The 17,929-nt window shown below is 40.3% G+C and overlaps 1 protein-coding gene across 5 annotated transcripts in view; it reads left to right on the top strand.

Annotated features, from left to right (window-relative positions):
- CSMD3 (CUB and Sushi multiple domains 3) overlaps positions 1 to 17,929 on the top strand; it is a 584,373-nt gene that overhangs the window by 93,444 nt on the left and 473,000 nt on the right. The window lies entirely within an intron of this gene.

The raw sequence follows: 17,929 nt of genomic DNA, 5'->3' as shown, positions 1-17,929 counted from the left end.
TAGTTATAACTGCTTTTCTGTTAGGTTAGGATTCTCTAAAAATGCTGTGTTACTATCCAGACTTGAGGGAGAGTGAGGTAAATCAAAACAGCAATATGATCATGGCAGAACCTATGGCCTTCCAGATGTTGAGCTCCAGCTCCCATCAGCCCCAGTGAAGGATGATGGGATTTGTAGGCCAGCAACATCTGGGGAGCCAAAGGTTCCCCGTCCCAGATATACTCCTTGTTCATAGGCAGTGCTGGGTTTAGCTTTGATGAGACCCTAAGCTACTGAAGATAATGGGGCCCTTTATATAGCAGGCAGGGCCCATTACTTACATCATAGGAGCCTACACAACACAAAACACCGTTGCTGTATGTAGGTTTTATTTTATTTGTTTTTTATCTTATATTTTGGAAATGTACATCCAGTGGTTTGTTTTTCTCCTTTGAATTTTTGTGGGGCCCCCAAGAGAGTGGGGCCCTAAGCTATAGCTTGTTTAGCTTATATGTAAATCTGGCACTGTTCATTGGTTATTAGCAATGTACGATTTAGCTTGACTTAACTCGCAGATTCTTAGATAAGAATATTTGCTCAAAATTTCCAATTTGACATGCTTTTTAGATTAGTTTGGATGCAATTTGCATTGGGTTCTTTGTGACCACTGATTCTGCAGATGTGTGAAGTAGCACTGGTGTTTGCTCTAGCTGTAGACAGCTGTAGCGTGGGTGGAGGAGAAATGCACACAGCTGGTGGTGTTTTGGAAGTTTTTTCACAGCAGCTGTTCACATGGCTGAGCAAGCTAGTTGGTTTAAAACAGGAAAGTGGCGTTGCAGTTGCACAAGGTGATTTTCCTTGGTTGTAACTTCAAAAATACATCCGAATGCTTCATATTACTGTGATGACTGTCTAATGTTGTATCAACAAGCTATGGAAATATAAATCACACTACAGTCATACTTCATGTTACGTTCTTTCAGGTTACGTCCCGCAGTGACCCGGAAGTACCAGAAAGGGTTACTTCCGGGTTTCGCCTCTTGCGCATGCGCAGACGCGCAAAATGATGTCACGCGCATGCGCAGAAGACCAAATCGCAACCCGCGCGTGTGCAGACACGCCGCTGCGGGTTGCGCTCTTTTCATGTTGCGAATGGGCCTCCAGAATGGATCCCGTTCACAACCAGAGGTACCACTGTAATTTCAAACTCAGTGGGTTACTGTAGCTGGATTGTAGCCCAAACCAGACCTATGTGAAACAAGAGGGGTTTATTTAGCACACTTAAAGGAAACCCAAGGTTTGCAGAAGTACCCAAAATATGTTTTTCGGGGTGGGGAAAACAGTTTTTTCCATCTCCTCCCCTCAGGCAAAAATAGAAGTCCAATAAGGACTTAGCATGCTCAGTGACTACAAAAAACAGAAAACTGGAAGAGGAGAATGGAAGGCGTATCCTGAAAGATGGTATGACTATGATACTAAACAGGATCATCACACACTGCAACAGTTTGTTGCAGTCCAACTTGCCCTCCTCTAGTTCCTTATTTGTCTTCCTGTGTTAACACAAGTTATCGACAGACCTGTACCAATGTTCAGTGAACAAACAGAAGAGGAAGGAAATTGGGCCTACGCCATTGCTGATTGGATGTTCATTTCTGTTTCTCCATATGTCGTCCAAGGATTTGCTAATTTGTCATGTGTCAGAAACATTAATCTTGCTCGCTGATTCTTTAGTACGTTAACTGATGCTGCTTTCTATGCTAAGTTGCTCAGCGGTGCTTAAGATTCAGAGGGATATGATCATATTTACCTGTAGTTTCACTTTAATTTTTCTGACATCCTGGGACTGGTAGGAATGCCAGTCATAGTTAACTGTCCCCCTTTCTAGCAATCCTTAGGCATTTTTGCAGGTAGCCTGATGGAACATTCCAGAGTATTTCAATGTCTCCCTCTTCATCAACTGTAGCAGTTACTGAAAATCTGAGAAGAGGTTGGTAACTTTAATAGACAGTAAATCAAGCAGTGACTGTAAATGACAGTCACCGTACAGGACAAACCATCAGCAGCCTACTACTGTGCTTGCTTTGACACAGGGGTGCTTCAGAAAATCAATCTTCATGAACTGAATTCCGATGCAAACTGGGGCTGGATCGAGACACACCAAAGAAGTGATTCAGTTAAACATGTTGTAAACTTCATACAGGGAAATCCCGTTGGTGAAAGACGAGACTCCACAGCGCCTTCTGGTGTCACAGTGTTATAACGCATAGAAAGCGCTTTATCTTTACGAATGTAGCTGATTCCTGACTGATCTTCACCTCCCATGCGAATGTGTGGGTCCACCAGCACTGCACATCCTGGATATTCCAGCATCGCTCTTGACACAATAAATTTATCAAAATGCACTTTAAATGTGTCTTTTGAGATACGTATATTTTTAGGGGATTTTTATTTATTTATTTAAGTATCCACTTCATTGCAGGTTGTCATGTAGATTTTTCAGAAAAAAAGATGTGGGAAGTGGACTAACATCCTCTTTGTTGACCTTTCTGTGGCAGGTGAATACTTTCTTATTCCAACAGACTTTTGGAATTAGTGTACGGAGGTCTCAATATATAAAGTTCCCTTTGACCCTTCCCATGGCTGGAATCAACACGGGTCTCTGGTTCCTTGTTTCCCCATCTTGCTGAACTCCCTGGTATATTCACTTTGGACTTTTTTCTTGATTTTGATCATGTTTTGAACCTAGACTGATACTCTGTGCTTGACCTTGGCTTGTTGAGACCTTAGCCCCAGGGGGCACTCTGTGGAGCATGACAGATGGTTTGAAGGCAGGAGGGAGAGCTAACAACCAAACTTGTTTTGCTTTTGTTTTTAAATTGTGAAAATCTCGGTGGTGTGGTACAAATGATATTGACATACAAGGCGTTGCATAGCTTCGGAACTCAGTGACTTCAGTAGCTTTCGGAAGCGATCAACACCTGTGACCTTTTCTACTGATACCTGCTGAGATTATATATGCACTCTAAAGAAAACAGTTGCAGTTTATAAGCTAATGTTTTTTCTTAAATATTTCAACAGTTCTGGTTCTGCTGCCACATATTCCACAGAGACTGGAGCTTTTATACTGAACCTTGTATTATGCTTAGTACCTTGATTTCTGTTTTCAGAAAATAATGTTTCTCATATGATAGAAAATTGGCATTAGACAGGATTTTTCACTTCCTGTGAGTGGCTTTTGTAATGAAGGTTTCTGACAATGAAATCTAAAAGTGAAAGCTCATACCAATAACAAACTTACTTGGTCTCTAAGGTGCTACTGGAAGGATTTTTTTTTAATATTTTGTTTCAATAAAATTAATATACTGTACTAAAGGAGCTCTTTCCCTGTGATTCAATCCTCCACAGATAAAGAATGCACTGGAAGTACAAATTCGGCCGACATATTGGGCCTGTCTGTGGTTTTTGTTTCCCTCATTGCAACTGTCTCAACTTTCTGGCATAAAAGACTTTGGGATTGGCTCCCTAAACTAGGCAGAAAGGGTGGGTGAGAGCCCTCCCCCTCCATTTACACAACCCAAAGAGTGAGGTACTCTGGTAAAGGGGTCCAGAAGGGGGGCTCTGTGCAAACATCCAGATGGGAATAGACAGGCCACAGACCCCCACCCTCCTAATGGTGTCCTAAACGGCCGTCCTGATTTGATGCACATCATAGGGTGGTCCATAATCTGAGATCAACCCTCATGTAACAGTCAACCAGCAGACCAGGTTGGTTGATTCAAGATACAAATCCAAGGCCTAGAGCCAAGACCTCCTGATATCTGTAATCAGTAAAGTTGTGGCTAATTTTAACCCAAGTATCTTGTCCTGTCATTACTATTTTGTGCATTGTCAACCTCAGTGCCCATGGTCTCACTGCTCCTGAGTCCACAGTGCACTCTTAAGTGCCCTCATTATTTGTATTTTGTGTTTGTATGCTCTCTTAGTGCACTTATACTTGCTGTGGTTGTCAAGAAATTAATGAGATATCAAATCTCATTAGATTGTAGTAGTCATGATAGAAAATGCTGGAAGAGGTAATGTGTGTCCGAAGAGCTTGTAATGAACCTTGCCTCTCCAAAGTTTAAAAGAAGTCCTTTTATGATGAAAGGATCTGTCTAGATCAGGGGTAGTCAACCTTTTTATACCTACTGCCCACTAATGCACCTTTCTTGATGGTAAAATTTCTTTACCGCCCACCAGTGCTTGATGGAAGGAGGATTCAGCTTGTGCCGTAGAATCCCCTACCACCCACCTAGAATCCTGAAAGGGACCAGGTTGACAACCCGTGGTCTAGATAAATAAAGCATAAGGATATGAAATGCTCCCTTGTCCTGAATCAGCCAAATGCATCCTCTGTTCTAGTGATGTCTCTCTGACTGGCAGAAATTCTCCAGGGTCTCAGGAAGAAGTCTTTCACAGTTCTGTTCCCTGAGATTATTGTAAGAAAACCTGTCAGAGAGGTGAATCCAAACATACAAAGTGCTGTTTATTTGTGACCTTAGTTCCACCTTTCAAGAATCTCTTTACTTTTGGTCATAAAGGAACTGCAAGATATTACATATAAAGCACAGAAGATGTAAATTTGCAGGAATATACTGTTTTTGCCCATTTACTGCCAAATCACCTAAACAGCAACCACAAAACTAAGATAAACGCAGAGTGAAGACTCTCATATGTTTGTGGCATTTGGCTGTGAGAACAGTGGTTTCAGTTGACTAAATTGAGGCCTTCCTAGTAATTGGTTTAGTTACTGAGTTCTCATGGAATGTTTATGAACATTCTAACTTGAAAGTTTGGAACAGTGCACAAGGCCTAAGGACAGAGGGCACTGCAATTTGGGCAGTGTGGAGTATTTCAGCAGGCGCATGCAGCCTTATCAATATGTTGGTCAATGGTCTCTTGGTACATATATACCTCCATGATAGTGCTCAAATTAAAAATTAAATTAAAAGATGCCAGTTTCTTGGGAGAAAAGTGATTACAAACCTAGACAGCATCTTAAAAAGCAGAGACATCACCTTGCCAACAAAGGTCCGTATAGTTAAAGCTATGTTTTTCCCAGTAGTGATGTATGGAAGTGACAGCTGGACCATAAAGAAGGCTGATCGCCGAAGAATTGATGCTTTTGAATTATGGTGCTGGAGGAGACTCTTGAGAGTCCCATGGACTGCAAGAAGATCAAACCTATCCATTCTGAAGGAAATCAGCCCTGAGTGCTCACTGGAAGGACAGATTGTGAAGCTGAGGCTCCAATACTTTGGCCACCTCATGAGAAGAGAAGACTCCCTGGAAAAGACCCTGATGTTGGGAAAGATTGAGGGCACAAGGAGAAGGGGACGACAGAGGACGAGATGGTTGGACAGTGTTCTCGACACTACCAACCAGAGTTTGACCAAAGTGTGGGAGGCAGTGGAAGACAGGAGTGCCTGGCGTGCTCTGGTCCATGGGGTCACGAAGAGTCGGACATGACTAAACGACTAAACAACAACAACAAAAGTGCTCAAAAGAATGTGAGTGTAGGGTGAATGTGCATGCCAATGGTGGCCCCACCCTAATGTCTTTTCAGAAGTTAGCCCAACTGAGTTTTATGGGGCTTGCTCCCACACAAGCGTGCATAGAATTGTAGCCTAAATTAACGTCACCAGCTACTTATTAGCTGCTCCAGCAGCTATTCTAAGTCATTCATCCGTAATATTAATAAAGCCTCCCCTTTATTATACCACACTTCATATTATAGGACAAATTGCCTTTGCAATCTTAAGTAATGTGTTGTTTCTTTAACACCCAATTACAGCATCACACTTTTGTTTTAAGCACGCAATGATGTTTTTCTTCTTCTTCCATAAATCATTCACACTTTACTGCAGTAATTCAACAAAGTCAACACATCCTAAACACCAGTGATGAAAGTGTTGTTTTCTTGAAACTTCTTGGGCTCACTGAGCACTGGCTTCAGTTTAGAACACTACATTAATAACTTAAGTCAGGTCCCTTAAATTACCACTAGGTAATTAAGTGAGACACAGAATAGCATAATTAAAAAAAAATTGTTTTCATTTGAATTTTCTATTATTTCCCTACAGGGTAATTTATTCATCCTTGGTGTGGATTTCATTTTCAGTTTACAGCACCAATAACAACACCATATATTCTTAATTATGCAGATAATAAATTTTAAAAAGGGAAATAGAGTCTCCTACTATTAGCAATCAAACAGCACAGTCCAAAATCCACTTAAAAAGAAATGCTTATGTGTGAGTCAGTTAAGCACAAAGCTGTAGCCCACTTCAGAGGAGCAGTATCATGGATGGTCTGCTGTTATTTATGGTGCGGCCTCAAAAATATTTTAGAATGGGGCATTGTGAATTACCACTTGTGCTCATTTCCCAGTGGAATTAGATATTACCCACTAGTCCTATGCATGACTAGTTCTTCTTCATTTCCTCCATCATAACATAATAGTAATGAAACGCATGATGCTAAGTCATCATGCCAAGAATATACCAACCTTACACCTGATGAGCATGGGCTGTGAGCACAGGCTGCAAAATACAGAGAATTGTGACATTAGATATGTTAGATATGTTTAATTACTACACATTACGGGGAAGAAGAGGGTAATTGGAAGGGCCAGCATGGTGCCATAGGTAAAATGCTGGACTAGAACTGAGAAGAGCTAGGTTCAAATCTCTACTCAGTTATAAAACTCACTGGGTAATCTTGGAATAATTTCTTACTCCAACCCATTTCATACACTTGTTGTGAAGATGAAAGAAGGAATCAGGAGTGCCATCCTGCGCCCCCTGGGAAGAATGGTGAGAGAAATAATTATGACTTTTCTACCTTGCTCTACCCAGTTGCAACTCAGCATCTGAAGAAGCAGCTTGTCGCTGACAAAAGCTAGTGCCTTTTTGTAACAAAAAGCTCATTAAAAGTTAGTCTCAGTGTGCCATCACACATATTCTTCTTTATCTAATAAGTAAAGTAGATATGGTTTGGCTGCCTCTAATGCAGCCCTATTCATGTATTCATCTGCACAAGGGTGGAAGTGTGAACAGTCTTTATATATCTCATGACACATGATTGTAGGCTGCCGTATCTGATAGATGAATGGGATGAGCAATGGAGAACAAGCAAGAGTTTCTCTCTTACTCTAGGCAAAGTGTGATGCTCTAGCACAGAACACGATGCCCAGTTTTACGCGCCACACTTCAAGAACATGGATGTTAAGTCACAGCAACAATGTTAACAAGGGGTATCTGAAATAACTTGCTTAAAAAGGGGGAGAAAAACAATAATTGGCTTTAAATAACTGAAAGTGTTATATAAAAAGTAGGCAAACAAGAGAGGATAGGATTTATGTTGCAGCAGCAATTGTACTGTAAGTGTTAAGGCACAAAATAGTTAAGAGTAGACAATGAAACAATTTTACTGGAAGCGTAGGAAAAGTCAACTGCAAATCTGCTGCTAATGAATCAAATGTAGGTGTCATAAAGGGTACTACTGAGAATGTATTTCAGGGAAACATGTCTCTTTGTTTGCCCAAACAGGCGCATTATATAACCCATGAGAGCAGCAAAATAAGCAGAACGTACAATGGTCATGAGACAAAATCAGGCCAAATCTTTATTGAAAGCAGCAGGCAGGGCAAGGGTTGGCATGACATTGGGTCCAGGATCAGTTCATCATTCCACAAGGCCCATGTTGATGGAATGGGTCTGCTGGGTTTGGAGCACCCCAAACCCGTTCAATGGGAGTCAGCCAGTGTTGAACCTTGCTGTGGTGCAAGCCAAGCAAGCAAGGACTCACTGGGTGACCAGAGTGCAGGCTCCCATCAGGCAGACACCCCAAGACAAGTTTGGGAGTGCTGTGGTCAATCTTCCCTTCAGGCCCCTTTTGGGAACCCCCCATATAATGTTTATCCTGCCCAATGCCGTTTCCACCCTCATGCAAACAACTTTTGTTTGCCTAACAAAGGAAGACCATAATTTCACTGAGGGAAAGGCAGAAAACCCCCCAACCATATACCAATCTGGTTTTTTTGAGGGGGGGGGATATTTCCCAGTCAGAGGGGCCTAGATAGTTCTACTTACCAAGCCCAATTGTAATGCTAAAGAAGATCAGCTACCGTTCCATATTCAGTGTCTGTGGTCTGGGGATGTGATAGTTTTAGTATATGCTGCCAGGGCTAAAATAACCAATGTGCTCAATAAACTGCAAAGTCTTTGATCCCTTAAGGATCCCTTAAGGATCAAAGATATGTGGAACTCAGAAAGTGATTCAGTACAATGCGTCCTTGTCCTTTAACTCAACTCTAAAGGTGCTTACTGCCTTTGGGATACATAACTGAATGACAAGGTGCCATGGTATGAGCTGCCTTGTCAATCCTAGGAGTCTGACATTTCCAAAGATGTTAAATTAAGTGAAATTATTTTCTTGAGAGATGTTACAAGGGCTATATCTGCTTACTATTTCTTGCACGTTTAACTTGTTTGAAGTCTGATATATTTCACCAACTAGGTTGTACTCCTTTAATTCTGATATTTCTGGAATCATGCTTCCATGTGGAACATTTAGCAGGGCCCATGGCAAGTAGCCATGCTTTGATGTATAAGGTCTCAAATTCCATTCTTAGCGTCTCCAGTTGAAGAACTCCAGTTATCATCAAGCTAGGAAATATTTCTGCTGATCAGTCCATACAGTAATTAGTGGGCAAAATGCCTGATTCAGTGTAAAGCAGCTTCTTACAGCTACTTGTGTTGGTTACCTGTAATTATTGCATTGTTTGTTGTATTCCATATTGTCTTTTTAAAAAATAATAATTCTATTTTCAAGATTAGTTTTGGGAAGATTAGTTTTGGGACACAGATTCTTAATGGTATGAGTTTCGTTGGGATGACCTGGGAAAGGGATAGTGTGTAGAACGTGGAGTTGTGAATCAGGGCCCTGCCCCAAGATGAAATAAGACATGTGGACACCAGCAATTAAGGTTAATGGGCTAAAAATGGCCACAACTTTATTGGTTACAGAATGTGAGTGGTATTGGCTTAGGCACTGGATCTGAACCAACTATACTTGACTTCTGCCCACCCTGCAGGGAGTCACCCAAGGGTTAACAACCTGTAGGGGGAGCTTGATGATGCAAACCAACTGGAAGCTTTCCCCTAGAGTCACCAGAGGGTCATGCCATGGCCCTAGCCACCGTCTGGGCATCGGACAGGAACCACGACCACCGGATTCCTTTATACCCTTCAAGGGGAGGGGTAGGTGATGGCCACAACCCTCCCTCCAACACACAACACATTTTCCAATGCCTAACCGCCAAACTTTACAAAGTTGTGACGATTTGCTATGAAGTAGGCAAAAAAACAAGTGGCTGGTGCATGACTCGGGACTAGGACCTCCTGTGACGCAGGGGGCATAACTGTGCCCCCTGCGAAGGGCGGGAAAGTGCATCCCGCTTGCAACCCCTTCTCTTAGGGAAGAGGAGAGGATTTCTCAAAAGCAGTTTTGAACTTGCAGGAAATGTCATTGTTGTCATATATGGCTTTTAATATAAGTAATTAGTGCATGAATGATGGTGTCCATATTGACTTGGAAGTAAGGACGGAAGAGATTTCTGTTCTGTTAGCACTTTTAAGTGAAATTACCTAATTTGCATCTCCTGGAATAATAACACACATTAGAGTGTAATCCACAACACCCACTTGAAGCCTTCTTCCAGTTTTTGTAAGGAACCATTGGACAATGACCACGAGTCATTGGTTGAGCAGCTGCTTTGCAGGCAGAAGGTCCAAAATTCAATCCCTGGCATCTCTCGGTATTTCTGGGAGAGAATGCTGTCTGAAACCCTAGAGAGCTGCTGCCAGTCAATTTTCACAATCCTGAGTTAGATGGACCAATGACCAACTCAGTGCAAAACAACTACCTATGGTTCTTAGGCATACTAGAATATGGTTTTCCATGTAGCTGTGAATCTATGGGTGGTAGTGTACTCTAACCTGCTAGATGATTAATTGATCAAGAGATAACATCTGGCAAGCTAGATGCTCCCAATTAATCAGGCAGCACATTTTCAAAAACACTGTTATTAACAGAAGTACTTAAAAATGTAGGCAGTGGGCAGCATATTAAAAAAGGCCTTCTTTCCCATCTCACATGAGGGATTGCCTTTTCTAAGATGGCATTAATGGCATCATATTTGAGGAACCTCTTCAAACAAAGAGTGGGTGCTTTTTTCTCCTTCTGAACAATTATTTTATCCATATGCAAGTTTAATCTATTCATGAATTGAGTAAAACTCATACAATTAATCAGCTAACAGCACAGTTTCATTTATTCATTTATTTAAAGTATTTCTATGCTCCCCTTCATTCTGTTTGGATATCAAGGCAGTGCACAGCAGAGTATATAATCTAATTTATAAGCAACAACAACAATGTGTTGTGTAATCCTATAGAAGTCTGTTCTGAAGAAAATCCTAGTGAGTTCAGTGGGACAGACTCCCAGTTAGTGTGCATCAGATTGCAGCATAATTAAAGTTGCCAGATGCAGAAGAGGACTGGGTTTCTGAATATTTAATAGTTTTGTAGAAGAAGACGATTGAGGAGGTGTGGTACCTGCTGAAATGCCCTCTTCTACAAAACTATTGTAGGTGTGTACATGCTGTCATCTTCTGCATCTGGTGACCCTAAACCCAATAGGACTGGAGCCTGAAGTTGGATTTGTTTTTTAGACTCATAATAGCCTTCATTGATTTGGACTGGTGCTTATTTCTCCTTCCTGCCCTTCCAGCCCCGGATATGAGATTGAGATGGCTGCTTTTCATTGTCAAGACTTTTTTCCCCTGACTGCTTGCTTGTTTGTTTCAAGGATTTATATATTGCTTTTCACTTAGCGTGACAAAGTGATGAACAGCGTAATTTACCAATTTCCTAAAGCTGCAGCAAAACAGACAAAATACAAAAGCACATAATAGAAATTATAGAAAATAAGTGACCCAGTGCAGAAATGCTTGAGCAAATGAGAATGCTTTTCATTTCTGGCAGAAACACATCACTGATGGCCCCCCGTTAGATCTCCGACCTGCTTAGACCTACAGGTAACTGTACTTCTTTTTAGGAGTGTTGATAGTTTGGTAACTGGTTGCAATGAAAAGAACTGCAAGGTACAGAGGAGTTAATCATACTGAGATTCTACCTCTTCCTTTTTTACACAGTTATGATGACTGCTGCATGACATCTGAAGTGGTATCTTTACAGTGTTTCCCTGAACTGTTGAGTACCAAGATACTTAAGGTCTTTCTAATCTTGCTGAAACTTCCATGAAACCACCCACACTATTTGTTTGATCTTAGCTAACTTATACTTTACTATTTACTGGAACTTACTTTTGCTTTTGCTCCTAGTTTAATCTCAGTGCCTTTTTCAAAATCATGTAACTCCATGTCACTATGGAGGGGATTAAATACACCCCCCCCTTTTTCTAAAGGACAACCTTTTAAAATACATCCATTTACTACCAAAATTTACTGCTCTACATAATCCTATCACCTAGCAGCTGAACATTACTACTTTCGGATTCCGAAGAACCAGATTTGATGCATTTGGTGGTTGCTTTAGTAACTGAACTTCTCTGTAAATCTCATTAAAGATTTACATGCCAAAGTATTATGCAAAAGTTACATAATAACAAGTGAATGAATTGCCAAGATTGTCACTTACTTCCTTAAGAATAAAATGTAATCCAGCATTGCACTTCCTTCTCAGGTCCTACATAACAACAGGTACATATGAAAGTGTTTATTAACAGTTACTGCTTACATCAACATATAAATTATATGCAAGTTGCTTAGGTTTCAGCTAAACTTCTTGTAGCATCTTCAGAGCAAATCAAAATAATGTTTTATGGTGCTATTTCTTCAGAAAAAGAGGTGCCAGAACTCACCATGAAAGCCTTCCTTGTTCTCTTACAATGGCCATGGCACCCACCTGAGAGGTGCCGGAACTGAGTTCTGGTGAGTTCTGCCTGAAAAAGAGCCCTGATGCTTTATTTATCTGTGGACATCTTCCCACCTTAACGTTAGGATGTGTCATCACAAAACTCTACAGCTAGTCAGCTTTTATAGGGCTGAGTAGGATTTTTTAGGTAGCCTCTGACTGATTCTCCTTTTCACCTACTTCACACTGTGTAGGGCGTTGATTTTTGTCTGTTCAGAATTCTGTGTGGACAGGGAAGGGAAAACTTAATGTCACTACCATCCTGGGTCATTATTGGGTATGGGGACGCTCTTGCGCCTCACAGCCTGAAGCTTATAGGCACCTAGGGTTGCCCTTAGGGCCTGGAATGTGTACCTTGGTTCACATACGCAAGGCTCACTCAGCAAGGAGGGAGAATCATTTCCCAGTCCTTGGCTTTATAGAGCCAATAAAGTAGTGGCCAGATTGATTATTTAATTTCTATACCACTTAATACAGTATGTATTGTGGTATATTGTGTTTTTATCATTCAGTTGGGAGCCCAGAGTGGCTGGGGAAACACAGCCAGATGGGAGGGGTATAAAGGATAAATTATTATTATTATTATTCAGTAAAAAAACAACTCTAAGCAGTGTATAAAAACTGAAGCGACAACAGAGAAACTGACACAAACTATTACACAAAATAAGAATAGTTCCCTCATGCACATGGATTTGCATCTCCCTGCCTGCACTTACTGATTTGGCTTATTTGCAGATCCTCCACTCTGTTATATTTCCTCCACTATGGTGTGTTGAGTCTTCTTTCTGCTTAGTGCTGTGTGAAAATGTGTTCCAGCAGCAATGATGTAAAGGGACCAGCATATCATGTGATTTTTTTACATGCTATCTTATTCCAGGTTAGACTATTCATCCATCTAGTCTAGGATTAGAGGCATCACCTGCTATCCGATCCTTTTAAATGGAAATTGCTAGGAATTGAAGCTGGAACTCTGCATGCTGTGTCTCTACCTCTCAACTTTTCCAGCCATGATTAACAAATTGCAGCCATGTAATCAGCTTCTCTATGATGTAGCTTTATTTATTAGTGGGTTCATGGAATATCAATATTTGTGCTTAGCGGGGAAAATCCTCTTAACTGCTCAAGGGCAGAGTCATGTTTGCAGATCATTATAAAGCAGCCAAAAGTGCAAATGCGAACTTAAAATGCTGGTATCTTTAAGGAACGTATTCATACTTTATTTATGGCTTGATGTGCTTTGACAAAAATGTGTGCATGATTCTGTTTCCAAGCTTGCATAAGTTTACATAAACCCTTTCTGGATGAACAGTATATGGTGATGAAAGCCCCGTAATTCCATTCATTATCACAGAGCACATCCAAATGATACCTTCTGGTGTGTTGGGTTTTGAAGTTTTATTGAGGCTTCCAGGGAACAAAATATATTTCTGCCAAGACTATGTGTCACAAGCAAAATTTTGGATAGGCGGAAGAGGTGGCAATGACCCTTATATTTCAGCCCACATATTTTTGGTATGTTTCAGGTTGCAATGAGATTTTTAAAATAGCAAAAGAAGAAAGCACTGTTATTTCTGAAACAGGAAACATATTTAAGAACAAGCTTTTGATCCTTGCTGTAAATTCCCCTGCCCCACTAGTGAAATCACTATCTGGGTAGACGTTAGCCAAATTGCAGCTGATTTGGGGTGCTATGAAAAGGGCAGGAATAGTGTTGCTATTTTTTACTTTCTGGGGAGAGGTGCTTGTGGAATTTTCTGCTTCAGGTGGCAACCTAACTTTGCTGGTACTAAACTCCACACCTTGGAGGGGTGGGGTGCAATCTGCTACTCTATTCCAGGCAGTAAGATATGTTGGCCCAGCCCTGTACTCTTCTCTCTGCCCCTCCCCAGCCACATACAAACTGCCACCGACAGAGACACTGAAACCTGAAATGGCACTCCCAGTATGTGTGCTCAGGATGATTTCTCTCTCATTGACAATGCATAGGAATCTGAGACGTATAAAGCAAGGAAAGCCTAGAAATCGGTGCTAAAACACCCCGCATTATTTTAAAAATAGAAAACGCTAAATCTGCTTTTAGAATGGATTATGCAAATCAAATGCATTTGCATATCATTGTTCAGCTTGCTTGCTCTGTTCTGGTTGCTTCGGCAGTGTTTTTTGAAAATATATTTTTCTTCTACGTATTTTATTTTTATTTTTGCTTTCTCATGAACTGGATTAAAACCAAAAGTTGGAAGTTCCTTCGATTAGAAAAAAAAAGTGGTTTAGTCTAGAATTCTTCCCTAATGTGGTACGATCTCCCAATTGTTCAATAAACTAGTCAGTTTGGGATCACCTCACCCCATATATGCCCACATGACTAATTTTATCAATGGAATTGGCACTCTTAGAAGTGTCACATAATGTCCATTCTGCTATTACTAAGAACTTAATCTTTTAGTGGTATCACTTATTCTCTGGAACTCTCTGCTTATTGATATTAGGTACTATTTTTGACAGCTGTTGAAAGCAAGCCTTTCCAGACATGTAATTTTATTGTGTTTATTTGTTTTTAAAACTGTTGATTTTATCTATATTTTGACAATTTTAGGGTGTCTAGTTTCTGGAGTCTGTTTTTAGCCTATTTGAATGACTACTATGTATTATCATGTAAAGCACATTCATATTTTTCTGTTAAGGGTTATATGAATTATACTAAATAAATAAATGAAACTTAATACATAAAATCAGGGTCAGACACAAAATTGCAGTGAGGGGCAATTCTCTCTCCCTTACACATTTGCTGGACATTCGGTCTCTGTTTTCTCAAGGGAAGACATAAATTTCTAATAAATTATTTGAGAATTTCTGCTCCAACCCTATGTTAAATATAAAGTGAAATGCCCCTCCGCATTTCATTCATAAATAGGGTAGAAAATATCATACACTCCTTTGCATCCCCGGTTTATTATTGCTTATTATTACTTTAATATTGCTTAAAGAAGCAATGGCCATGATAAATTTTCTTTTTCAGACTGTTGGAGAATTCTACTTCTGTTCTCCCTGAGAATATTCTGAACCCATCTCCCTCTTTTACCACTTTCAAATAAAGCGGAGAATTGGGGGGGGGGGGGCATTTTCTCTCAGCCCTACTTTGATCTGTCTCTAGTCCTGACAGGAACATGGATTTCCCTTGTAAGGCAAAGAGCAGTACAACATATAAAATGAACCTCCAGCTTTGCTGATAAAAAGACTATCATGTTTTCTTGATTTTGGTGTTCTATGTTCCAAGTATTTTCTGAGAATTTCCCCTCCTGAAGAAACAATACTGTATATTTGTCTTCAGCGTTCTTTGGCTGGTGTGCGGGGGTTGTAAGATTTACCTGAGAACAGAGATATTTCTACAGTGGCGTAGCGTGGGTTGTCAGCACCCGGGGCAAGGCAAGTAATTTGCGCCCCCTAACCCGTGGATTTGCGCCCCCTAACCCTAACCCCCAGATGTTGCGCCTGGTGTGGCCGGCCCCCCCTGCACCCCCCACGCTACGCCACTGTATTTCTACAATTATTTGTCTTGTGTCCTCAATTTTGAAGACAGTAATGTTCAAAATGGGTAGTGTTGTTGGGGGGTGTTCAGAAGCTTTAACTAGCTTTAAACTGAGTGGTTTTGTAGACCCACATCTTGTATTCCCCAGTGGAAAATATGAAACAAACACTTGTGAGAAAGGTCACTGAGAGTGGAGTCCTTCAGCTTCCTGACAAAAACATGGAGTCCACTTGTCTCTGAAAAACAGAGAATTCCATCCAAGATCCCGAGGCACAGCCCATGTAAATAATTCAACATAACTCTTCATAAGTAATTCAAGTTTCATTCTGAAGAAGTGATATCTGAACTAAATGTATCCCAAAGGCTTTTACAAAGTTAACTAATGCAGTCAGAGTTAAATAATAAATAACGACAGATAATTTTTCAGATGGGATTTAAAAATAGATCATGAGTTGCCGAAGGCACCAAAGAGGGGAAATAAGAAATATTTTGGGTATGGCAATTTGGTAATAGACAACAGTGTGCATGCCAAACTGAGAAGGTTATGAAATGGTTGTTCTGAACTAGTTTGCAGGAACCAAGCCTATTGGCCTTAGACCATTGGTACATTGTAGGAACAGGGAACCTGTTGCGCTTCAGAAGTTCATTGGCTACATCTCCCATTATTTCCTTGATCAGTGGAACTGGCACTGTTACAAGTGCCTTATAATATCCATTCTGCATTTGTAAGAGCTTTGTCATTTAATAAGGCCTCCCCTATACTGTACTTTGGAACTCCTTGCCTATCAAGCAGACACCTTCTCTGAATTGTTTTCCGTGCCTGCTAAAAACATGGTTTTGTAAAGCCTACTCAAATGCTTAGAAAATTTAAACTTCTTAGTATTTTAACCTCGTGTATATTTTAATATATTTTAAATTTCCCCCCCAATTTTATGGTTTTATCTTTTTGAAAACCACTTTAAGAGTTGGTTGTTGTTGCTTTTTACAATCAAGCAGTGTATACATTTTATGTAATAAAATAAAATAAATAAATTCCTGTCCTTTGGTCATGCTGGCTGTGGCCGATGGGTGCTGGAATCCAACAAAACTGGGAAGTTAACAGCTTTGAGGGTTAAAATCAAATGAACAATGAAACATAAGCAGGTACAAATTTGAAATAAAATAAATTATGAAATAAATAAACGAAATGAAATGAAACCTACAGCTGTGTTCCCAGCAGGCCTTGGGGTATAATTTTTATTAATTCGATCACCCAGCATTCACAATCAGGCTACAACAATTTAAATATTCAATATTTAAAACAATTAAAACAAATCATACCCTCAGCAATAGAGTGGAACTCAAAAGCACATATTTTGAGTGTCAAGACCAAGATAAAGAGGTGCATTTTCAGCATACTGATGATTTGGATTTTTCAGCATCAAAGGTTCCCTCTGATTCATAGGTGGAATTACCTGTTAGTAAAATTTTCTGTGATACATATTTTTGTGCTTTCTGTCTCACAGTTGAATGTGTGAACTGCTGTTGAAAATACTGTGCTCAAGAGAATGTGAGGTGATTTGAAGCTCTGTCTTAATCCACGCAATACGCTAGCAAGTTTGCTATTCCACCATATTTTAATATTTTTAAGGGAGATCACAGAGAGAAGGCTCGTACATTCCACTGGCAGTGGGACAAGGAAGTAGGAAGTGAGCTGTGAACTCTCCATGAAAAACAGCGGAATCGTTTCCTTGTGTTAAGGGCTAATGATTACTTATTTTGACTGCAGCACTGTGTGAGGAAAAGGGCAATCTCTTTGGCAATCAGGTCTCAACTCTTGGGGTTTTATGGCTTAATAGAAGCATTTTGAGAAACCTATTAGCATCCAGTGTCACTAGCGTAATGTGTTCCACTTTCTAACTGGAAAACTCTGCTTAGCAAATAGGCCACAGCATTCTGCCCTAACCTGTGTTTTTGGAATGGACTTAAGATATAATACCTCCAGCAGAGCTCCACATACAAATAAAGGTTAAAGGAAATAGTTTCCATAATGTTAGTAAAAGAAAGGGAGCAGCACATTCATCTTGCTAGATGTGAATGGAGAAGACCAAGGGATAGCTCATTTGATAAGAGCCTGAGACTCTTAATTTCCAAGTCATGGGTTTGAGCACCACATTGGGCAAAATTAGGGTTTGGACTAGATGACTCTTGTTTGTCCCTTCCAAGTCTACAGTTCTATGACTTGGAATATGAATTTCACAAGCAAATGTCAAGCTAATAATATGACATCTTGATCCTAAATTCATCAACTTGGACACAATGTAAATTCCATAATCAAGGAGCTATCATGGAAAAGTCTACTTGATTTCAAGACCCATAGGGGACTGACATGCCAAAGATGTGTTTT

Source organism: Podarcis filfolensis, assembly GCF_964270895.1.
Source record: "Podarcis filfolensis genome assembly, chromosome: 7".
In the NCBI taxonomy this organism is placed as follows: domain Eukaryota; kingdom Metazoa; phylum Chordata; class Lepidosauria; order Squamata; family Lacertidae; genus Podarcis; species Podarcis filfolensis.
This window is presented reverse-complemented; position numbering and strand designations above follow the sequence as displayed.